Below are 25,693 nucleotides of genomic sequence, written 5' to 3' on the forward strand. Positions count from 1 at the left end.
AAGCCCTTCTGTCCTGCAGTTTTTTTTTGTTTTTTTTTTTTTTGAGAAATCAGCATCCAGTCTTATGGGTGTACCCTTGTAGGTAACTAACTGCTTTTTTCTTGCTGCTTTTAAGATTCTTTCATTGTATTTAACCTTTGGTATTTTAATTATGATGTCTCTTCGTGTGGGTCTCTTTGAGTTCCTGGATTTTGGGACTCTCTGAGCTTTCTGGGATTTTATGTATATTTCTTTCACCAGGTTAGGGAAGTTTTCCATCGTTATTTCTTCAACTAGCTCTTCAATGTCTTGTTTTCTTTCAGGTACCCCTATGACACAGATATTTTTACATTTAGTAGTGTCCGATAGGCTCCTTAAATTATTATTATAGTTTTGGCTTCTTTTTCTTGACATTGTTATTGAGTCTCCTTGGCTTTCCCATCCTCTACATAGGTCATTTGATCCTCTTCTTTATTTCACTCTATTTATTCCATTTAATATACTTCTCATTTCAGATAATGTGTTCTTCATTTTTGACTTGTTCCCTTTTATAATTTCCATTTTCATTTTTGTTTTTCTTTTTTATCTCTTTGTTGAAATTCTCACTGAATTCATCTACACTTCCTATAAGTTCATTGAGCATCTTTATAACCAGTGTTTTGAACTCTGCATCTGTTAAATTGCTTAACTCCATTATTTCTAGATCTCTGTTCTGTTCTCTCATATGGTTTCTGCTTCTTTGTCTTCCCATTTTGGCTGCCTTTCAGTGTCTGTTTCTATGTACTAAGCAAAGCTCCTGAGATTCCCGGTCTTATGAGTGTGGCTTCGTGCAGTACGTGTCCAGTGGCACAGTCCTTAGAGAGGTTCAGCTGCATGCCAAGTTTAGCCCCAACTTGTTCCCCTCTGGGGCTACTCGTTAAGATTCAGAAAGCAATCCACAGATACTGTGCTTATAGTGGCCTCAAAAGGCCACACCAGAAACCAAGGCCAGCTGCCACCAGTGTGAGTATAGGTGCTGCTCAACAAGGGGCACCTGATTAAGCAAGGACATACCTGGATGTGGCTTGTGTGGGGCCATGAGTTGGGGTAAGTAGAGTTTAAGGGAATCCTCTGGGCAGAGCTACCTCTGTTATCCAGTTTGATGATGTCTCAGCTATGGCAGCTCCCGGGTTCACACACTAGGAGGGGATAGGACTCAACAGAGGAACAATGGGTACTGCTGGCACTCCTGTACAGAGTGTGTCTCACCTCAGCCCTCACTGTGACAACTCAGAGACCCCCTGTAAGTCCCTGGTGCCCCTTGCGCAGCCAAACCGGTTTTGTTGCTCAGAGCAAGCACGTCGGTCACTGCGAAAGTCCACTCGCAGATACGTCTGCAGTTTCCAGCTGCAGCTGTGCCAGCCTCTGTCCCACTCAGCCACTTGAGACTGGGCAGCCTTGTGTCCTTGCCCCCTTCTACCTCCTTCAGTTTCAGGGTGATTTTTTATTTCTCTCCCTAGTTGTATGGCTTGTTCATCTAAATCCCAGATGATTTTCCTTGCTGTTTGCTTCTTGTTTCTGTCACAATTTTAATTTATCTGCCAGAGGGATAAACAGAGCCTCTATCATCTATGCCATTTTTTTCTGACTCTTATTATTGAGTTTTTTGAGTTCTTTGTATATTTTGGTAACAATTCTTTATTGGATATCTTTTATAAATACTTTCTTTCAGTCTCTGGCCTATCTCATTCTCTTGACATTGTCTTTCACCGAGAAAAAGCTTTTGGTTAAATCAGGGTATCTCATTTATTTCATGGATTGTATCTTTAGTGTTGTATCTAAAAAGTTATTGCTTTATGGAAGGTCATCTAGATTTTCTCGTAAATTGTCTTCTAGGAGTTTTTATAATTTTGTGTTTTATGTCTGTGATCAATTTTGAGTTAACTTTTGTGATGAGCATGAAGTCTGCGTCTAGATTCATTTATTTTTGCATGTGAATGTCCAGTTATTCCAGTGCCATTTGTTGAAAAGACTACCATTGCTTTATTGTATTTGCTCCTTTGTCAAAGATCAGTTCACTGTATTTCCATGGGTCTATTGTTGGGATCTCTATTCTGTTCCACTGTTCTATTTGTCTCTTCTTTCACCAATACCACACTGTCTTGATTACCATAGCTGTACAGTAAATTTTGAAGATGTGTTGTGTTGGTTCTCCGACTTTGTTCTTATTCAGTATTGCTTTGGCTATTTTGGGTCTTTTGCTTCTATATTTAAACTTTACAATCAGTTTGTCAATATTTACCAAACAGCTTGCTGGGATTTTGATTGGAATTACATTGAATGTGTAAATTAGTTTGGGAAAAACTGACATCTTGACATCATCGAATCTCCTGATCCTTTAATATAAAATTTATCCACTTATTTAGTATTTTATTTAATTCATCAGAACTTTGTAGTTTTATTTATATTGATTTTTGCACATATTTTGTTAAATTTATACTAAGGCATTTCATTTTTGAAGTGGTAACTGTAATAGCCCGCTGAAATGTGAAAGGGTTAAAGAATAATTAAAACCTGAAACTGGACAAAAGAAGTCTATAACTTAGGCCTAGTTTCTGGAACCCCTAACCACATTCTGTTAATCATGAAACTTGTAACAATGAGCTCATACGCTAACTGCCAATTTTAGCCTGTGTAACCCTGCTTGCTTTGTATATAAGCTGAAAATTACTGTTTGGCCATCACCCATGGGAACACTGGCTATTGTCCATGGGAACATAGGCAATCACCCATAGGAACATAACATTCTAACACAAGCTTTCTGCTTCTGTACTTCCCGCTTGCACACCTGACCAGTGGGTTGACAGGTAGTGAATAGGAGAAAGATGGACCTTTGTGTTTAAGACAGAATGAGGAATGGGATTTGGGGCTTAAAAACCTTGTATCTTGGCATTTCGAGGCTGCTCCTTTGCAAGGACAGCCGCCGGCTAAGAAACTGTCTCCTGGTTAAGAGCACTCAAGTTGGGTCTGGTTATTCTGGACACAACAGTAACATAAATGGCATTGTGTTTTAGCCTGGTATTTCTTAAAGTGTGTTCTGCAAAACATTAAGTCAGTAAAATACTTTTTAAAAAGAGTTTCATGGTCAAATAAATTCATGAAGCACTGCATTTTTTACTGTCTTTTTATAGGTTCATGGTACACATAAACACATTAAATGCTCTGAGATAGTAACCTATAAACAAACTGTTTCATTTGTTAAAGTGATTATTTTCCAAACATATTTGCCCATTAAACAATTTTTGTGCATGTATATCACCCTTATATAACACCTGTGGAACACATTTGAGAACCCATATCAAGTTTAACTCATTTATTTTACATTTTACAGAATTCAGAGGGTGGGCTGCATGGGAATAATATGTACAAGATTACATGGAAAATAGTAACAGAGTCAAGATGTGAAGTAAGGTTCCAGAATCTTAGTGCAGTTTTCTTTCCATTATATCATTCTATCTCTAACTCTTTCCTTACTTTCAACATTAAAAACTTGGCATAAATTTTTATCTATTATATCATGAAAATATCTTTTGAAAGGTTCTCAAACTTGATAAATTATCAGAATCATCGGAGAAGTTTTTTTTCTAAGTAAGGTTTCCTAAGCTCCAAATATATAAAATCAGAATATCTATTGGTGGGAGCCAGGAATCTACTTTGTTATGCACAGGTAATAGTGATTAGTTTTAATAGAGGAGAACCTACTACTTTAGAGCAGAATTTAGTAGTTTAACATCTTCCTGTGGATATCTTTGAAAAAGTAGATTACTAGGGCCTTGCTCTTAGGGATTCTAATTCTGTAGATCTGGGATGGAACCTGAGAATAGGAATTTTAAAAAGCATTTTCCTCTTCCCCTCAAGTAATTCTGATGTAGATAATCTTTGAATCACAACTCTGCTTGCCTGGACTTCCATGTTCTTCTCTCTATATCTTTTTTTTTTTTTACATACCTTTTGGATTTTTTAAAATCAAATATGGATATGGTGTCATACTTCTGCTCAAAATCATTGAATAAATAATAAACTCATTAACAAGATATTCAAGTCTTATCTCTCCAGATTGGTTCCAATCTCACAGACATCATACATTCTAACTAACCAAGTTGTGTGCTGTTTCTACAAACACCTTGCTTAATCATGCATCCATTTTTTTTTTGCTTTCTAAAGGGTTACCAATTATTATATGATGTTCACTACCTGCTACTTGAAAGTCTCTTCACTATCATAATGCTATATCTTTTGATACTCCTTTTAACAATATGAGTGGTGTGCTTCTGAAGATATTTCTACAGGATCTTCCCCTAGGTCACTACAGTTCATTGTCAATAAACACAAAAAGAACTTAACAATGGCATGACTCTCATCACATAGATATATACACATACTTAAGACTAACTTTCTCAATCACAAAAAGATTTCAGCTAAATTATGAGGTAGTTAAGTTAATCGCTGCTGCATCAATCTTTATTTTCTGTGCTTTCCTTTTTTGCTGCCTCTCTCTTCTACACAAGTTCCACTTTCTCTCTTCTTTTGATCAACATGATAAGCTCATTCATACAAAAATGTTATCTCTCATAGTTAGAATTTGCTTTGTGCCTGGCACATATATGATCAACAAATGCATAAATGGAATCTGCAGGCAGGTAACTATGCTATGCTTACTGGAATTTAAGTAGAATTTTAAACTTTAATGAGTGGCGATATTTTGGTGTGGATGATGTTCTTGACACAATAAAGTCATAGTAAGAAGGCAGCTACTCTGTTAATTTATGTATAACAATCCTTATTCTCAAATATTCCTCTATGAAGCTGAGAAAGATATGATTTCAAATTAGCTAATTTAGCTTCAATAAAAAAAAGTTTAGAGAGCAGAGCATAACATTCCCAAGTTTTGAATTTTCCTTTTACCAATATTAGGAAGATAAAAATGCTGGAATACTTCTATATTTATTTTTTACAAGTTTTGGCTTCATCTTTTGAAATAGATGAGTTTTGAATAATTTTTTCTGGATGCTACCAAGACCAATATTAATTGAAATAAAATTTACCTTTATATAGCTAGAATATTTGAAACAGATAGAATCGAATCACTTTCAATGTGTTATGTAAAGAAAGGGGAATTAGTAATGTAGATGCGGCAAAATTGAGAGTTAATTACCTAGCTTATTCACTCTGCTGTTTCTCTCTATAGAAATTAAACTTCCATACATTGAACAGAAATGTTATTCTCATAGAATACATACCACATATCTATATATTTACCACATAACTATATTTTTACAAAAACTTTAAAATGCATTCACTGACCACTCTATAAAAGCAGTAGTCTTAATCTTCAATTTGGTAATAGTGACTGTGACTATGAGCAGAGCTTTGCTTATGATTGGATGATTCTCATAGACAGATAACAATTGTTAGTTTCATACAGTTAACCAAATATCTGTTCTGTGTCTCTGAGTGAAAGGAGCCATAATGGATATAAAGAGTATAAAAATGTATAACACCTAGCTCTCAGTCTTAAGAATGAGACAAAGAAGAGAATCCAATAAATAAATAAGTTCACCATATAAGAGGTTTGCAAAAGGGGATGAAACAATTAAGGAGAGACACTTAGCCCAAAGTGGGGATTTGGAGGTAATCTGAATCATGAAGGATGAACTGAAGATAATGAAGTGAGGAAATATAGTAATGGAATTCCAAGCAGAGACTGGGTACAACATGAGTGGCAGTATAACAGTTTGGTGAAGTGTATAAGAGTGTACAGAGATAGTAAAGAAGAGTCTCACTATTATTGAATATAAGATATGATTGAAAAATAAATGAAGCAGGAATTCATGTGAAGGAGTTAAATCCTATATAATAGGATAGAGCTCCCATATCTATAAACTCACCCTTATTCAATCTTATCTTCTGCCTTCCCTTGATCTAGCACCTTCATGATTCAATACCATATATATTCTCCCAGCTTTCTGCTAGAAAATATTGAATAAGTCCTGCAGCTCCTTTTAGAGTGTAGTACCTTCCTTCCTTAACAGGCCCGAAACTTCTATAGTCAGTTTTTTGACAATCAATCTAGGTTTTGGCCTAGTGGCCAAAGCGGGAAGGTAGGACTAAATCCTGATACAGGTGCAAGTTGATTTGCAAGTCAGAGGCCTGTGCATCATCTTTAAGCAAAGAGGAGTGATAACCTCTAATAAGAAGGAATGGGCCACTTCAGGGGAATCTAGGATTTCAAGGTTTTTGATGGATCAGTACAGATGTTCCAGTCCTCCAGTATCAGGTTACCATCCTTCCTAAACGAGGCCCTGACCTTGGCAAGCAGACATTCTAGGGATGAGCATTCCATCTTCTAAAGATCTGTCACTCTTATAATTAAGTCCTGGATGTAACTATAGCTATTTCAGGTCCCTATCCTAAGGAGATAACATTATATTTACATGCTTCCAAAGAGTTCCTATGACTTTCACACTTCAGCTTCAATTGGTGATAAATTACTCTTAACCTTTCCTTGTTTTTCACCAATGAATCAATGCCATTCAGCAAAAGTTATTTGAGTACATTGTCCTTTTTACTAATTTACTCAAACCTTGAAAAAACCTGAGATATTACACCTTGTATTAACTTCTATCGGTATTCTATCTTGCTTTACCACCTGTCAAATTTTTAATAATTACACACATGCCAGGGGTTATCAGTACTTTACTTATGCTCGTGATGAGGAGCCCAATTTCTAGCTGGTCAGCAAGATATCTAGTTGAAAAATCCTATATTAGAGTCTGCTTCCTTTGTCTGTTCCTGGAACTGTCCCTCCTTGATAGAGTTACCTAGGAAACAGATCCTGAGGTGGAGATTTGCATACAGGAAGTTTATTGGGGAGAAATCTTGTAATCAACACCTATGGGGAAGTGAAGGAACTAGGATTGTACAGAGGGAGGAGGTGATCAATGAGGCAATCTCAACCAAGGCTTTTCTGTTTCCACTGAGAAAGAGAGAACTGGGTAGAAGATAGGTCTCCCTTAATGGAAATAAACTTCCAGAGTCAGTCATTTGAGGAAAAGAAAACAAATTCTCAGATAGAAAAGTAAAATTTATAAAGTGAGTCTAAAGCAACAGCAACAGGGAAAATATAGCTCTCTTAGGCAACCCTTTATTTGATCTATACTTAGCAGAAGTCTTACATAATTGAGAACTTTTCCAGTTAACAGTGGCCACATAGAAGCATTCTGGGAAATTGTTCTGAACATACTCTTTGGGATATAGGAAGCTGAGGATGAGTCTCTTGGCTTTTAGAAACAAGACTATCTATTTATATGTTGCTCTTTGAGTTTGTTTTTCTCCTAATATCCCCAGGTGTTTATTCACCTTGTATAAAAATAAAAGCCTGATTTCAGCTGTGCAACAGAAAATTAAGATAACTATTTTGTTATGTATAATTTCTCCATGGAAATAAAAGGGGAACAATCTCTCCCACACTATCCATCACAACCTTGTGGTCTACGTGGAGATGGCAAGAGGAATCAGTACCGCCTCCAAGAGGAACATGAGTTTAGGGAAACAAAGCCAGGTCGATGGGCTTAGCCCCCTCTTTTTATTCACAGATTCTCCTTTCATTATCATCTTGGAAAACCTAGATTTTATTTTAGTAAAGACATTGGCTTATTTCCATTCCTTCCTTTGAGCTGATTTTTTATGACCACTGATAAAGGCATTTGTGGCTGCTTTGCCATCCTCAAAAACTCTTGCAGGTCTTGAAGGAGTCATGTAATGAATACTAATCATAGTATTGTGCATTGGTACTTTTCCATGTGCTTTCAGAATCTCCATATACTGTAGCGTAAACAGTACCTGAATCTAAACTTGAAATATAGGTTTGGTTCTTCTACTGTGTGAATTTGGGCAAGAATTAATAACAGTGATCCTCTAAAATGTAGAGTTGCTTTAGATGATTTCTAAAGCCTCTTTTAACAGTGACATCATTTGATAGTCTTCATTAATTTGCTACAAACCAATAAATTAGATAAGGCAGGCTTAAGTAACCTTATTTGACAGTTGAGGATACTGAGGTTTGGGTAGGCTAAGTGATTTTCCTAAAGTTGCAAAACTAACTTGGAAATGGGTTGGGATTAAAAATTGATCTCTTTCTGCTACTATAAGGTATGCTCAAATAATATATATATTATGCTCAAATATATATATATATATGTACAAATATAAAAAGTTGGCAATAGCATGTGAGCCAGATGCTTGGCCTGGAAGGAGATATAAGAGCAGTATCCTACTCCAAGCTTCTACCCTATCTCAAAAGAGGAGTGTTGCAATCCAAATTGTTGTAACTCAAGGCATAGTGTGTTCATGCCTTTGTCATCCCTAAAATACTCTCTCTTTCTTTCTCCCATTTCTCTCTCCGTTTTTCTTCCCCTCCCCCTTTCTCTCTCTCTTCCACTCCCCAAAATATGGGAGTTTGGAGGTTCTATCTTTTAGCAATGACATAAATAGAATCTACTCTCAAGGAAGGAAAAAAGCTGTTTCCCTAGAGCCCTAAAATAAGCTTCTCTGAAATGTGGTCTTGCAGGAACTCATTACTATGACCTATAAGGTTATATGAGATTACAGCATCCAGGAAGACACTTTGTAAAGTATATATTATTACATAAATGCAAGGAATTACAAAAATAATAATTACTATTATTATTTAAACAAAAGTTTGTTGATCTGAGTATAACACATTCTGCACTATGAATATGCCTTCACAAGGGCTTTTTCTGGTCCTGTAACACTTGTTTACTGTAATTATGAACTAGACTATATTGTGCACTGAAAAGGAACAGTTACCCTAAATTATTAACAATTCATTGTTATGTATTCAAAAAGCAATTACTCAAATTATGTGAGCCAGCCTCCTTTTCCATTCCTGATATTCTGAAGAAAACAAAATCTCAATCAAAGTCTCTAGGTTCAAATTACCAGTGCATAATAACCAAAATCAAAAGGATCTCAAAACTTGAAATAACTACATATAATGTATAAAATATAAGTATGCATGATATCTACATTTTGTATATTATGTAGAATATAAAGTGTGTATGTGTATGTGTGTGTGATTTCACATCATTTGTTCTTTAATGTCAGACTAGCGGTTTTCTCTTTAGGTCCTGCAAATATTGATTTCTGACAAGAGGCTGAGTCAGGTGCCTCACATATAGTAGAAGCTCAAAAAAATAATTTTCTGGATAAATGAAATGATCTATGTTAATTAAGCATTCAGAAAAGCCGAGAAAAGTCAATTAACAGAGTTAGTAAATTGGTTGTTATGGCAGCCTTTTTCTCTGACTGGAAAGAAATCATAGGAGGATTAAGAGCAGATTTTACATAAACTGGAATTAGAGATAAAGGACAGAAGCAGCATGACATATTCTTCCTTTGTTATCGTTGTTGTTGTTTATTTCAGAAATGAATCAGTAGGAAAGCCAATCTGTGTTTTTCACTGAGATTAACAAGGAAGTTCTCTTTCAGGAGAGGGATCAGCTGTTTTAATAAAAAGCTGTGGGTTTTTTTCTGGCCGAGTTCTGCTCTCAATAATCACAAGTGGAGAGAGAACATGCTATAATGATGTTTAGTATTGAGATTGTAATGGGCTTGCTGGAGATTATGCATAGGCAAAGGGCACAAAGATATTCATTGCCTGGAACCATTCTTAGTAGAAAAGTAATGTTATTTTATTTGTTTGTTTTGCTTCGTTTGTTTGTTGCTTGATTGGAAAAAGAACACCCAAGTTTTAGCTTAACAGTGATTAACAGTTGAGTTAATTACGGATTTGTGGTTATTTATGCATGCTTTTTATTATTTCTGGAGTCACATATTATTAAAAACTATTAAGATATAGCTAATTAACTATATCTTAGGTAAAATTTGTGATGCTGTTTTCATAAGGAAGCAATTCAGTAGAGTCAAAAGAATATTAGATTAAAAGTCAGAAGACCAGAGTTATGATTCCAACTTCATCACTTGCAAATTGAGTGGTCACACAAGTTCTTTGGACATCAAATTCTGTAAATGTCACAGGAAGAATTGATACCAATATTAGCACTCTTCTTATCTCATAAGTGTTTATGAGAATAAAATGAGTCAATTTATGTGTATTAACTATAAAGATAGTGAAAAAATGTAAGCAGAACTACCTTCTCAGCCATGTGATTCGTGCAGTAGTACAAGGTCCCATAATTAGAAGAATGCTATATTTGGTTTATCCTCTATTGTCACTAGTTTAAGTTAATAATTTTGAACAAGGGGCCTTGAATTTCTATTTTACATATGGCCTCATAAATTATGTAATTATACTTGAACATAAGATACTGTTGCAAAGAAATATCTTCTTATAAGAGAAGCAATATTTGTGCTCTGTGGTTATGAATCTGGGCAGTCATTCATTTTGTTTACTGAACTTGAAACAAAACAGAAAGGAAGGGATTAATGAATGAGACACTATAAGCATTTGGGGGGAATTCACCTTTAAGTGATATCAAGAAAATTACATAGGTCAAGATTGAGTTGAGGTTACAAGGTTGAGTTTAATAATATTTAAAATCTAAATGTGATAAATAATTGTATATCTCTATCTGCATTGTTTTCAACAAGTGTATTTGATTTCAAAGGGATTAGAATCTGGTATGTGTGTATGGTGGTGGGAAGGAAAGGAATTGTGTTCTCTATATTACCACTGATAGTAAGAGCAGCATTAGTGGGGTAAGTGGGAATGATACAATTCTTAGTCTACCTGATGTTTCAGTTGACCCTAATTCCACTATAGGATTTTTTTTCACTCTAATAATTAAACTTATTGGGTCACAATGTATAGTAGATTTCTCTTGAAACCCTATAATGGCATTTATTCTTCCTGGTATCATTTAAGGTAGTTAATGTCTATGAAGAGAAAAATGTCATAAATGCTTATATATTAGGGTCCGCTTTGTTTCCTTAATGTGTAACATCTTCATGTGGGAACTTAAAACTCAGGGCGTTGAATCCAACTGCAAACTATGAAAAGAAAAACTTTAGGTTTCTGATAGAAAATAGATGACTTGTAAAATTCACCTTATTTTCAAATGCTTTGCAAATTTTCTCTCACTAAAAAACACTACTGTCTTTCTTGAACTAAATAGAAGTTACTTCAGACAAATGGTTTCAGTTGCTGATAGAAGTGAAAACAAGACTGTAGTGAATTAGCCTATGTATCACTTCTTCCTTTGACAAATATAAAGAATGAATACCTAATTAAAAAGATAGATATAGAAAGACATTGTAAATGTCTATAGAAGTTGGAATTTCTTAAATAAAATTATGTGTAGAAATCAAAATTAATACTAAAATTTGACTTGATTTCTTGGTGAAAAATGAAAGGATGCTGGGTGCTGTTATGTGTATATGTGTCTTCCTTGCTCTCACTCCCCAAGGTAAAAAAAAAAAAAAAAATTCTAGTTTATATATGAGCAAAACAAAACTAAATAAAACAACAACAACAAAAATAACTCCTATGGTCATTAGGTATGTGAAATCAACCATCTGGAATTCTTTTTCTGCATAATTGTAGCCTCACTCTAAATCATGGTAGAAAGAATGTGTTAACTATATATTTAGTTTTCGTGAACTACATGTAAGGCAAAATAAGTGATAGGTGAAAAAACATATAATCTACAATATCCAGATAGTATATGTAATTCATCTTGAATGCTTGAGACTTTTTTTTTCCTTGTCTGAGTAATGAGCAATTTGAAATATAAATGTTTGTCCTGTTTGTTGCTTTTAGGTTTATATCCTACATATAACTGATATTATGTGGTTTTCAGCTTTTTCTGTCTGGCTTATTTCACTTAGCATGATTATCTCGAGGTCCATCCATGTTGTTGCAAATGGCAGTATTTCATCTCTTCTTATGGCTCATTGATATTTCATTGTGTATATGTACCACAGTTTTTTTTTATCCAATCGTCTGCTGTAAAACACTTTTGTTGCTTCCGTGTCCTGACAAACCATGAATAATGCTGCTATGAACATCGGTGTGCAAAAATCTTTTCGGATGTGGGTTTTCAAGTCTTTGTGTTAAATACCCAGTAGTGGGATTGCTGGATCATATGGTATATCAATTCTTAGTTTTTTGAGGAATCTCCACACAGTTTTCCATAGCTTCTGTACCAAATTGAAGTCCCACCAGCAGTATATGAGGGTTCTTTTTCTCTGTACAAATAGAGACTAATGGACATGGACAATAGACTAGTGGTTACTGGAGGATAGGAGTCAGGAGAGAGGGGGAGGTAGATGGGGTAAAAGGGATCAAATATGTGGTAACAAAAAGAAATCTAACTATGGGTGGTGAACATACAATGCAATATATATATATTGAATTGTACACCTGAAACTTACTGGATTTTGTTAACCAATATAAATGATTTCACCTCATATACAACGCATTACACATTATTTACACAAAATTAACCTCTCAAACAAGAAGTTGAGTCAAGATATAAAAGTATGGAAGTAAGTGTGCCCTGTATGTATCTAAGAGTAATAATTATTGACATTTTTAAGAATACTGTATAGTATATTTGAAAGTTGCTAGGAGAGTAAATCTTAAAATTTCTCATATACACACAAATTTTTAACTGTGTAGTGATGGATATTAACTAGACTTACTGTGGTGATCATTTTGCAGTACAAACATTGAATCATTATGTTCTACACCTGAAACTCATATTATATGTTAATTATATCTCAAAATATTTTCTTCAGGATATGTTGAAATAAAATATGATAGTAGTCATAAAATTCACAGTTATGAGCAAGGATCAGACTTCTCATCAGGCAAAACATCGAAGTAATACAAGTTAGCCCTTGGTGGTCTTTACTTCTGTCTTGGGTCCTCTTCTGCTTTTTGACCTCTCTAGCTCAGGCTTCAGAACTTCCCTAGTGGAAGTATTCCATCTGGTGTTGACCACCCTAAGCAACAATGCAATTTGTATTTTGTTTTCTTTCTAATTTCTCATCAGTTTTTGGATTTAGATGGATTATTTAATACCTATTGTAGAATCATGCTACTTTTGGAATCTCAATAGAAAGCTAAATCAGGTTTACCCAATGTGATTTTCTGGGATCATCAAGCTAATGTGCTACTTCTCTGAAGATAGTGCATGGCCATTAAAATTTGAAATTATTCTTTCTTTCAAAGAAAAACATTTCTTACTGATTGGAGAACATTGTCTCCCTGAAGCTGGTTATGTTCTAGCTCAGAAACAAGAAACTTGGTAATTGAATCTCTCCAATACTTTTTACACACCAGTATGTAAGGATTCCTTTCTGCTGTTTTCATTTAGTTTCTGACTAAGCTCAATTTTACTCAGTTTTTGAAACCTAGCAAGATTATAGTCCAAAGGTGTTAGAAAATTTTCAAATTTCATAACATCTGCTCAATATTTTTTTTAAAATGTTGTAAAACTGAATAACAAATATTTCTGCTTTCCACTTATTACTTTGGAACAGTAACAATGGATATTTATGACTACATCAAAAGCTGTTTCTAACTTTCTGCATCTTAGACTTGTAAAATTCTAAAAATACTGAGAGAATCTTCTTTCTGAAATTCACTTTGTTTCTCAGCTACTAATCTTCCATGTCATGCTTTCTCATTTTACAGGCTGTCCTTTCTACCAGACTGTGAGACAAGCAATGTATTTCTAATGTCTTCACCAGGATCCAGTTCCATTGTGGGTAACATCGTCATTAGATCTGCCTCCTCATGCTAGGCAGCAATTAAGGCTCTAGTGTAAACCTTTGCTTTCCCTTTGTCTTGCCCAAATGTGTACCTTCTGGTTAGATTCTTCTTTTAGAGTAAGCTACTCAGAATATAGTCTACAGATGGGTACTGGTCCAAGACTGGATGAAATAAGTACATATATTAAGACTAAACATTTAGAAAACTTTATAGCAACATAGTGGGGTGGGGGAGGAATTTGTCCTTTATCACAAATAGCTTGAAAAATAATGTTTTAGAGACCTACTCTGACAAACTGGATTTTGATAGTAAGCACTGGGATGGATATGTTACTACTTGGAGGTGACTTATACATTCCTGAATAAGAATGTTCTGGAGGCACAAAGAAATAATGGAAAGAACAGGAGAATTGATCCCAAGATTGTAATTCAGAATATGGTACATAAGGGAGACTTGATTTTCTAAAGCAAAAGACAAGGTATAAGATATCATCTGAGTAACTCAGTTGAGGAAGCTCTTAACTAAATTATATATTAGGAAGTCTTCTATATCTTGCCTGTGTAATTTTTGCAAAATTAAATTATGCCTGTATTCTTCCCAAGTTAAAAGTTGAATCCAGTTTTATTCTATGATAAAAAAGTGGAATATATTTTCTTATCACAGCCAAGAGCTTATCTGACTAAAGTAAATTGATTCTCTGGAAAAATAAATACTATCTCAGGATAAATTATATTTTATTTTCTTTACCTTGAAGTGGGAATAGACCCACCAGTTTCTGGTGCTTATGGTGAGAATAGATTACTCTTTAAGTAGATCCCCCTCCTCATCCTCAGCAAAACCACATAGAATGCATATCAAGTAACACTTATTTCTAGTCTCACGAAGAAGTCAAGGACTTGAACACTTCTCACTCTACCTCCTTGGAGTGGAAATTACTCCTTTGATTAACTCTGACCCTCCTCTTGTGGTGACATGGAGAGAATATGTAGGTAGAGATAATGTTTATTTAAATAAGTCAAACCTTATTTTGCTTCTGTGCTTGCTAAAACTGTAGCAAAGTGAATAAAATAGTACCTTGTTACCTTTTAACTTACACTAGAACAATTTTAATTGGGTTTCTTTTAATTTGGGGAAAGAAAAATAAATATTTCTTCTGGTGTTTTAAGCTCCTGTAGGTAGGGTTAGAGTAACATTCTTTCTTATATCAACTCCTATGAATGTTTGTGCTTTGTTTTATTTCTCCATGTCTGACAAAAGTGCAGATAGAGTATACAAAGATAAATAAAGGTTCCCAAGTTCTGCCACATTTCTTAAGAAAAACTGACATTATCTTCGTATAAATCTAATCCAGATGCTCCATTTTGAAATTATTAATAGAAATGGTGTCTTCAAAAGAAACAAAGTCACTAGAGCCACAAAATCATCTGAACTGTTGTGAACAATTCAGAGCTGTGTTTCAGTGGGAATATTTCTAAATATGACAGTGGCAGCATGACAGTTAGTTAGATCATAAATTAACTAAACCATGCTTGAGGTGAATTCCAAGAGGGAGAAGGAGAGAAGAGGAGAAAGGGAGGAGAAGGTAGGAGAGGAGCACATTTCTAAAAGCATTCGCCTAAACCACAAGCAATATCCTTTCCCCAAACTAGAAGTTTGAAACAATTTTCAAGTACCCATTCTTCTGCTTTACAGTTGTAGAAGGCGTTTGAAATCATTGTTTTTGCCTCCAGGTCTTATATGCCTTATCAAATGGACCTTCACATGAACCTTAAAGGGATAACATACTCTTTTGACATTCACATATAAGCTGGATCAAAGGTTTGACCCTAAAGACTCTTTCCTCCGTTATTTTAAGCTAAACAATTCAGCAGCAAAATAACTTTTTAAATTATTAAATGAGAATTCTAAAGCCCCCAATCATGTATCATTTTTATCCACAATTCTCCCTCAGAAGAATAAGGAGGACAGAATCTTCCAGGTATGTAAAGTTTTAAGACTATAGCAGATTTTTAGGATGCATGCCTAAGGCTAACCAAGCCTTACAAAGCTAGCCAACTAGTGCCTTTCAGTAATCTGGCTGCCTTATTTTTTGAACATTTTCTTTACCTCCTTTTTCTTATTGCTTTTTATTTATTCTTCCCTTTTTTTCCTATACTTTGTCTTGACTTTTCTGGTACTGACTCATAGGCCTCTCTCATTCATTGTTGCCCTTGACCTTACAATTTATTTTAAAAAATAGGGTATCTTGATACCATTATATATACTTCATTTTACAATAGCAATGTGGAGAAAAGTTTATGTTAATGTTTATCATTTTCAGTTGGCTTTTGATGCTTTGAATGTTTTTGGTTTGTGTCACAATGTATCTTAGCATACAATAAAATACTGGATAGCATCAGAATTTTAAAGCTATAAATTATTAGATTACTTTCACAAAGTTCCATTTGCAGTTAGTTTATAGAATCAGTTTTTACTTAGCCTTTGTTATCTTTTTTTGAGGAAATACATTTAACTTTATTTATTATGCATTCATGATGTGAGACAGAAGATAGATTGGTTAAGACTGAAATTATGCACAATACACTCAACTACAAAGCCTGGCCAATTTTCATCATGATACCCTATCCAGTAGAAATGTTCACCTGATCTAGAGCACTCATTGTCCTTACCACTTTGTTTATGTGTTCTTGATTTAGTTGCTATTTCTCTTTTCTTTTACAGAGCTATATTCTATTTTATGTCCCTCCAGCTTTATTGAAGTATAATAGACAATTAGTTGCTCATATTTATATTTTACAATTCAATGATTTTTTTTCAATTATAGTTGGCGTACAATAACATAATACTTTCAGTTGTACAGCTTAGTGATTAGAGCTCTATATAACTCACAAAGTGGTCACCCCACTAAGTCTAGTAGCTTTCTTCCCCTTTCATATTTATTAAAACATTATTGACTATTTTCTTTATGCTACACTTTATATCTCCATGACTATTTTATATCTATCCATTTATACTTCCTAATCCCTTTGCCCTTTTTCACCATCCCCCCAAAACTCCTCTCATCTAGTAGCCCTCAAAATATTCTCTGTATCTGTAAGTCTGTTTCCATTTTTGTTGTTGTCATTTATTTTATTCTTTAGATTCCACACATATGTGAAATCATATGGTATTTATCTTTCTCTATCTGACTTATTTCATTCAGCATAATATCGCATGTATCCGTCAAACCAATATCTTTTTCCACCCTATTCCTTTTAGTTTGTGTATGTCTTTTAATTTGAAGTGAGTCTCTTGTAAGCAACCTATGTAGGAGTTTTATTTCCTTATCCATTCAGCTACCCTATCCTTTGGTTGGAGCATTTAATTCTTTTCCATTTGAGGTATTTATTGATAGATATTAGTTACTAGATAGTAGTTATTACCATTTATTCAGGATTTTAATACATGGTTTTTCTTCTTAAAGAAATTCCTCCAACATTTTCTGTAATTGTGGCTTGGTGTTGATGAATTCCTTTATTTTTGTCTGGGAAGCTCTTTATGTCCTTCGACTCTAAATGATAGGTTTGCTGGATAAAATATTCTTGGTTGTAGATCTTGAGTTTTCATCATGTTGAATATATTGTGCCAAGTCTTTCTGTCCTGAATAGTTTCTTTTGAGAAATCAGCTGCCAGTCTTATGGGTGCACCCTTATTGGTAACTAACTACTTTTCTCTTACTGCTTTTAAGATTCTCACTTTGTATTTTACCTTTGGCATTTTAATTATGATGTGTGTTGGTGTGAGCCTCTTTGGGTTCCTCTTTCTTAGAACTCTCTGAGCTTCCTGGGGTTTTGTGTCTATTTCCTTCACAGGTGAGGGAAATTTCCCATCATTATTTCCTCAAGTAGCTTTTACAGTTGTTCTCCCTCTCCTCCTTCAGGTACCCTTATTACACAAATGTTTTTTCACTTAATTTTGTCTCAAAGACTCCTTAAATTATTATGTTCTTGGCTTCTTTTTTTTCTTGCCATTCTGATTGGGTGACCTTGGCTTCCCCATCCTCTATACTGGTGGTTCAATCCTCTTCTTCATCCACTCTGTTAATTCCCTCTAATATACTCTTTATCTCGGATAATATATTCTCTATTTTTGACTGGTTCCCTTTTATAATTTTCATTTCAATTTTTATGCTTTTATGTCTTTGTTAAAGTCCTCACTGAGTTCATTTACTCTTCCCCTAAGTTCATTGGGCATCTTTATAACCAGTGTTTTGAACTCTGCATCTTTTAGATTGCTCGACTCCATCATTTCTCGATCTCTGTTCTATTCTCTCATATGGTATTTGTTTCTTTGTCTTCCCATTTTAGCTGCCTTTCTGTGTCTGTTTCTATGTGGTAAGCAAAGCTCCTAAGTCTCCCAATCTTATTAGCATGGCTTTGTGCAGAGGCACAGTCCTGAGAGGAGATAAGCAGCAGACCAATTTTGGCCCCAGTCTGTGTCCCTCCAGAGCCACCTGTTAAGATTCAGCAAGGAATCCACAGACGTTGTACTTACAGTTGCCTCAAGAGCCCACACCAGAAACCAACATCAGCTGCCACCAGTGTGAGTCTTGGAGCTTGGTCAGCAAGTTGGACAGGACTCACCAAGAATACAACTGTATGTGGCTTGGGTAGGGCTACTAGTTTGGGGAGGCAGAGTTTCAGGTTATCTCTGAGTGGAGTGACCTCTTTTATCTAGTTTGATGACATCTCAGATATGGCAGTTCCGTGTCTGCACAGAACTGAAAGCTCAACAAAGGAATAATGGATACTGTCAACACTTCTGCCCAAGAGAAAGCCTCACCTCCAGTCCTCACTCCGACAACTAAGTGTCCCCTTGTAATTCCCTGTTGCCCCTGAGCAGCAGACCAGGCACTGCTGCTCAGAGCGAGCTAGTCTGTCATCGAGAAAGTCTGGTCGCAGACATGGCTCCTTTAGGAAGCATCTGCAGCTGCCACTGCCGTAGCCTCTGTCCCACTCAGCCACTCAGGACTGGGCTGCCTTACATCCTTACCCCATCCTACATCCTCCCTTTGCAGGATGATGTCTTGCATCTAGAACCCAGGCAACTCTGCTTGCTATTTACTCCATGTTTCTGTCACAACTTCAATGTGGTCATAAGAGCAGATTAACAAAGCCTCTATCATCTATGCCATTTTGACTTCCTCTTCTGACTAGTTCCCTTTTTTAATTTCCATTTCCATTTTTATGTTTTGTTTTTTTATTTATGTTAAAATTCTCACTGAGTTCATCTACGCATCCCTTAATTTCATTGAGCATCTTTATAACCAGTGTTTCGAATTCTGCATCTGATAGATTGCCTGACTCTATTTTTCCTTGATCTCTTTTCTGTTCTTTCATATAGTTTCTGCTTCTTTGTCTTCCCATTTTGGCTGCCTTTTCCATGTCTGTTTCTATGTAGCAAGCAAAACTCCTAAGTCCCCTGGTCTTATTTGCGTGGCTTTGTGCAGGAGGTGTGCAGAGGCACAGTCCTGAGAGCAATTCAGCAGCAGGCCAGTTTTAGCCCCAGCCTGTGTCTTTCCAAGGCCACCTGTGAAGAGTCACCAAGGAATCTGCAGGTACTATGCTTATCAATGCCTCAAGAAGCAATGCCAGAAATCGAGGTCAGCTGCCACCAGTGGTGAGTCTTGGAACTGCTCAGCAAGTCGCAAAGGACTCGCTGAGGACACACTTGGATGTTCCTTGGGTAGGAACATGAGTTGAGGGAGACGAAGTTTCAGGGAATCCTCTGGGTAGAATGACCTCTGTTATCCAGTTTGATGACATCTCAGCTATGGCGGTGCTGTGTCCACATGCTGAGAGTGGGAGAACTCCACAGAGGAAAAATGGATACCACCATCACTTCTGCCTGGGATAAAGCCTCACCTCCAGCCCTTGCTCCAACAACTCATTGTCCCCCTATAAGTCCCTAGTGCCCCTCGAGCAGCCTACCTGGCGCTGGTGCTCAGAGTGTGCAGATCCACCACTGCATAATTCTAGTCATGCACACGGTCCCTTTAAGAAGAACATCTACAGCTGCCGGCTGCCACTACTGTATCCTCTGTCCCATTCAGCTCAGCACTGACACCATTCAGCCATGTCTTTGCTTCTTCCTACCTCCTACCATTGCAGGGTGATATCTTATTTATCTCCCTAGTTGTAGGGCTTCTGTTCATCTAGACCTCAGAAGACTCTGCTTGCTGTTTGCTCCATGTTTCCATCACAACTTTGATGTGGTTGCAAGAGGGGATGAATGAAGCTTCTATCATCTATGCCATTTTCCCTGGTCTCTCCAGTTGCTATTTCTTCACAAGCACCATCTGTGGGTCCCTGTTCTGGCTGTGATATAGGCTCCTGTCTAGGAATAGGACCCTGTATTAGAATGTTACATTAGTGCAGTTGGATGCCTGCGCCTAACATATCTAAGCATGATTCAGCTTATTGTATTACGCATGTGTGGCAGAATGCCACTATTGTTCTCTGACATATATACAGCCCATGCAGTGCCCTAACAAGCAGTAAAGTTGGTATCTGCCATTTCATTAATATATATAATAGTGGTTCAATTTACTGACTGATAATATGCAATGAACCATGGAAATAAAAGGAAGATTTTGGTGTATTCCTTTAGAAGTCATTCTGAGAACTTCTAAGGAGATATATTTATCAAGGAAACACTCTAGAGGTGGTAATAGAAAGAACTATAAAATGAGATAATTCAGTGAATATTAAGTCATGATAAAAATGCTTTTTCCAGATATAAAATCTTAAGCCTTTCTGAATAGCGTTTAACGAGCTCATGACATACTTATGCTAATTTACATGCTTGCAGATTAGTTCACATATGCTGGGGTCTTACACTGCAGCAATCAGTATATTCTAAATTTCATTGCGTATTTATGCTTTCATGTATTTTTTCCCCATTTATTTCAACAATTAGTAAAATATGTACTTTGTTGGTTTAATACAAGCACTCTCTTACGCTTCTACTATGGAATAACTATTCAAGACCTACCGATTTATTAAAAACATGCCCATTATATCTATTTTATTTCTACTTAATCTTATTTCATGGCAAACCAACACAGATCTCACTTGTGTAACAGACAAGTCTGCTTGATATAGAGTGTATTAAAAAATAGCCATGTGAGGTACATTATACCTTTCAGTTGGTACCTAAATTTTCCACATATTATAATATGGTACAGCAAGTATTCTAGATGTATTTTGAATTGTGATGACAATCTGAGTACAACCTGAGATCAAGTTCCTAGAGAAAAAGAACCAGTCTTAAGAAATGCACAAGAGCCGCTCATAAATATGCTGTGACTTGAGGAACACTGATTACAGAACTCTTCACTAAAAATACTGAGAACAGAATTTGGTAACAGCTAGATCAGAGTTTGCAATCTGATATTTGAATTTATTAATTGTCTGAGCAAGTTGCCTCCTCTCTCAGCCTTTGTCTTCTTATCTCTGCAATGGAAGACAGTAATATATTTCATGCTTGAGAATTAACTAAGGTAACAACAAATTCTTGAAAGTCACTGGTTCCCTTTCTCCTTCCTACTGTCCTACCACTATATCTAAAATTCCCTAATTAGATAGTTATCTTATTGTTAAAGTGACTTTACTATAGACAGTCTCTCTTAAAGCACAATATCCTTAGAAAGATGATATATTAAACCAGTATGTTTATAACATTTCAGATATTACTTCATGGGACCCCAAGGAAGTGGAACCAGACATCTGGTAAGGAATAAATGGTTGCAACGTTAGAGCATAACAATTGCTTCTAGAGGTGGACAGAACCAAACAGGCCGTTGCAATTTTGGAATATAGGCAATAAAGTCAGAGCACTGAAATCCAAAGATAGAGGAAAGAGAGGTCAGAAAGGAAAAAAATATAGAATGCTCAGCAAGGAAGAATGAGTACACAGATGATAAACTCAGCTGCTTCTACATTTTGCTAAGATTAGGCAATGCTCCCAACATGGAAAGATGTTCAAATCATTGATTTAGATTATTGAAATTATTATTATTAATAATAATAATAATAATAATAATACCCATTATGTTTCAGGTACATACCTGCACCTCACACTTAACTCATTTACTACTCACAATAACTCTGAGAGTTCGGATATGCTATCATCTTCATTTTACAGATCAGGAAACAGTGTGGGGCTATTTGGCATTTGACCAAATACAAACTATAAGTGGTGATGCCAGGATTCAGATCTAAGCAGTCTGGTTCCAGTGTCCATGTAGTTAAACTTGTAAATCGGCATTGATGTTTTTATACCTCAAACATGAATTAATATCTTTGATTCTGCTTTCATGAGGAATAAATAATTAGTATGTTGGAAAGATAGACTGGGAAGCAAAAGACCTGGGTTCTAGTCTAAGTTCTATTAGCTGTGAGAATGTTGGGCACGTAATTTTCTACCCTCTGGACCTCATTTTCCTGATCTGTCAGCCAATGTGTTTGAGTTAAAGAATTTAAATTCTGCTTCTGTGAAACATTATAAGAATTAAGTATTTTTAAGGTTATTCAGAATTTTATTATATATTTTCTCAGAAAATGCTTCACATTACATGGATAATAATCATTCTAATCTTTTCTCTTTAGCAGCTATAGAATTTCAGTGGGAGTTATAAGTTAATTTGAGCTTTAGAATATGTATTATAATAGGCACATGCTTCTGACTTTGATTACCATAATGACAAGTTGAAGATTTTTTCAGAATACTCTTTTAATTTTTGTTTTATTTTTTAAATTTTTAATTAAGTTTATTAGGAGAACATTGGTTAATACAATTATATAATTTTCAGGTATACATAATCATTTGACATTTGTATATTCTATTGTGTGTTTACCACCCAAAGTCCAGTTTTCTTCAGTTACGATATATTTGATCCTCTTTACCCACTTCATACTCCCTCTAAACCCTAAATCTTATATTTGATCCTATTTACCCTGTCTACTTCTCCCCTCCTTCCCCACCCAATAGAAACTACTAGTCTATAGTCCTCTGGTAATCACTAGCTTATAGGCCATGTCCATGAGTCTCTGTATGTCCTGCTAATTTGTATTTAGGTTTATGTCCCACATATAAGTGATATCATGTGACTTTCAACTATTTTTGTCTGGCTTATTTTGCTTAGCATGATTATCTTGAGGTCCATCCATGTTGTTGCAAATGGTAGTATTTCATCTCTTCTTATGGCTGAGTAATATTCCATTATATATCTGTACCACATATTCTTTAGTCAACCATCTATCATAGGACACTTTGGTTCCTTCCATGTCCTAGGCACTGTGAATAGTGTTGCTATGAACATCGGTGTGCAAATATATTTTAAGATATGGGTTTTTAAGTCTTTGGGGTAAATACCCAGTAGAGGGATTGCTGGGTCATATGGTAGATCAATTCTTAGTTTTTTGAGGAACCTCAAACTGTTTTCCATAGTGATTGTACAAATTTGCAGTCTCACCAGCAGTATATAAGGGTTCCTTTTTCTCTGCATTCTCTTCAACATTTGTTATTACTTGTCCTGTTGATTATAGCTATTCTAACATGTGTGAAATGATATCTCATGTGATTTTGATTTGCATTTCCCTAATAGCTAGCAATGCTGAGCATCTTTTCATATATTTGTTGCCATTTGTATGTCCTCTAGGGAGAAGTGTCTGTTCAAGTCCTCTGCTCATTTTCTGATTGGATCATTTGCTGTTTAGCTGTTATTAAGTTATATGAGCTCTTTGTATATTTTGGATATTAGACCCTTATCGTCGGTGTTGTTTGCAAATATATTTTTCCATTCGGAGGGCAGTCTTTTTACCTTGTTGACGATTTCTTTTGCTGAGCAGAAGCTTTTTGTTTGATGTAGTAACATTCAATTATTTTAGCTTTTACTTCCCTTGCTTTGGAGGTCAAATTCATAAAAAACTCTTTAAGTCCAAGGTCCTTGAGTTTAGTTCCTATGTTTTCTTCTATGCATTTTATTCTTTCGGATCTTATATTTAGATCCTTAATCTATTTTGAGTTAATTTTGGTGTATGGTGATAGACAACAGTCTACTTTCATTCTTCTGCAGATGGCTTTCGAGTTTTCTCAGCACCATTTATTGAAGAGGCTTTCCTTTCTCCACTGTATGTTTTTGGCTTCTTCATGGAAAATCATTTGCCCATATAAATATGGGTTTAGTTCTGAACTCTCAATTCTATTCCCCTGGTCCGTGTGTCTGTGTTTCTGCCAATACCATGCCATTTTAATTACTGTTGCTTTGTAGTATAATTTGAAGTCGGGCAGAGTGATGCCTCCAGCCTCATTCTTTTTCTCAGGATAGCTTTGGCAATTTGGAGTCTTTTGTGCTTCCATACAAATCTAATGATTCTTTGTTCTATTTCCTTAAAAATTGCTGATGAGATTTTGATGGGATTGCATTCAATCTGTATAATGCTTTAAATAATATGGTCATTTTAGCTATGTTGATTTTTCCAATCTAAGAACACAGAATATTTTTTCATTTCTTTGTATTTTTTTCAATTTCTTTTAGTAGAGTCTTATAGTTTTCATTGTATAGATCCTTCACTTGTTTCATTAAATTTATTCCTAGGTATTTTATTCATTGTGTTGCAATTGCAAAAGGAATTAATTTACCACTTCTTTTTCTGATGTTTCATTAGGTGGTGTCTAAGTCTCTTGGGTCCTTGCTTTATATAAAGTCTTAATAATACTTTTTAAATTTTCTTGTAGATATTTAATTACACTCGCTACCTTCAGTTTCAGTCCCTGTCAGGGTCAACGACAGTCTTAGCAGTGTATACTCAGATTCCCCTGGGGCTTCATGGTGATCGATCTTGGAGAGTATAGGTGGAGGATTCCTCTGGGTTGGGGTAAGGGGCTGTGGCTCAGCCTCTGTTTTGCAACCATGGCTGGCAAAAATCAGTTGTTTATCCTCTGCGGTCCCGTCCCGCTTCTCTGCTTTCTGCCCTGATGACTGGGCTCTGCAGCCACAGCTATCCCAGGTAAGGATGTTCAGAGAACTTGCCAGAGAAACTTGCTGCTCCTTCACCCCTCCCCCTCCTTCTTCAAGGAGCTCTGACGGCTGCGGGATGCAGCTTCTTTATTACTCCTAGTCCACCACCAGACACCCAGGATTCTGACCTGTGATAGCTCTTATGCACAGATCCCATTCTTACACTTGCTGGTGTGCAGTTGGGTGTTTTTTGTTGAGTTTTATATATTCATCTTATTGTCGTTTCGAGGGGAAAGCTCTGGGGACGTCTCTCACTCTGCCATGTTTCTAAAATCTCCCAAAGCTACATCCAGAATACTCTTAACTTTTGAGTATTGTTCTCTCTCTCTCTCTCTCTCTCTTTTATTTTATCTTATTTTTTTAGTGTGAAAGAGGATCACAGTCTTTTTATTTATTTATTTTTAAAGTATTCATTCATCAAGAGAAACTTGCAAGCCATAATATGTAGTGTGGAGTTAACCACTCTCCACCTAACAAAGAAATTATAAATAGTCTGCCATGAATTTAATTAATTTTTTTCTAGCAGCAGCTCAACTTAAATGTAATTTTTAGTATCATAAATTTCATAAAATGGCAGTAACTTCAGCTTCATTTTCACTCCCTTGGAAGTTTTTATTATGCTTAAACTAGAAAAGGTATGTCTGTGATCTATTTAGTTTGATGTAGGATTAAGTAACATTCAGTTGAACTGATAAAATACTGCAGCAGCATTTTCCTTTGACACAAACTTATAACTCCATGTTTATCAACTATAGTACCAGCTATAACATTCTGCTTTCAAAGATCAGTTCTCAAAATGTGGCTACGAAGTTTTAGTGTGTTCATCTTCTATTATTTTTACTAAAAGCAAAAGA

This window comes from Pteropus vampyrus, unplaced genomic scaffold (assembly GCF_000151845.1).
Source record: "Pteropus vampyrus isolate Shadow unplaced genomic scaffold, Pvam_2.0 Scaffold244, whole genome shotgun sequence".
Classification (NCBI taxonomy): Eukaryota; Metazoa; Chordata; class Mammalia; order Chiroptera; family Pteropodidae; genus Pteropus; species Pteropus vampyrus.